Raw genomic sequence first — 720 nt, 5'->3', positions numbered from 1 at the left:
ACCCATCTTCTGATGGCTACTTCCAGCAGGATAACGCACCATGTCACAAAACTCAGATCATCTCAAATATGCAGCAGACAAATCTGCAGCAACTGTGTGATGCTATCATGTCTATATGGACCAAAATCTTGAGGAATGTTTCCAGCACCTTGTTGAATCTATACCATCAAGACCTACCTAATATGACTGGTGAGTGTATATTTTATATTTTACAGTTAAAATCCTACACACCACGTGTGTTTTACAACTATCCTGTGCAACTATCAATCATGGACATATAGTATCTATAGGTCTATAGGTGAAAGGTGTAAATAGTGTATATAGATTTTATATTACTTTATTTTTATTTGATCTAACTTGTGTTTTTGTCACATTTTTATTCTTATTTTGCAGTCAGTCCCTTTTCTCTCTTGCTTCTGACTCCTGAGCTGCTGTAACATGAATGTCTACACCTGAGCTAGAGATGTTTATCCATGCTTTTGTGTCATCCAGACTGGACTACAGTAATTCTCTTTTTACTTGTCTAAGCAAATCTTCTCTGAATCGTCTTCAGATATTCCAGAGCGCTGCTGCTAGGCTGTTAACCAGGTCCAGCTGCTCAACCCACACTACTCCCATTTTAGTTCTTTACACTGGGCACTGGGCTCCCATCAGGTTCAGAATTCACTTTAAGATACTTGTTCTTACGTATCAAGTCCAACATGGTCAGGCACCTGCATA

This window comes from Epinephelus moara, chromosome 20 (genome assembly GCF_006386435.1).
Source record: "Epinephelus moara isolate mb chromosome 20, YSFRI_EMoa_1.0, whole genome shotgun sequence".
NCBI lineage: Eukaryota > Metazoa > Chordata > Actinopteri > Perciformes > Serranidae > Epinephelus > Epinephelus moara.
The sequence above is the reverse complement of the archived record's forward strand: the minus strand, read 5'-3'. Positions refer to the sequence as shown.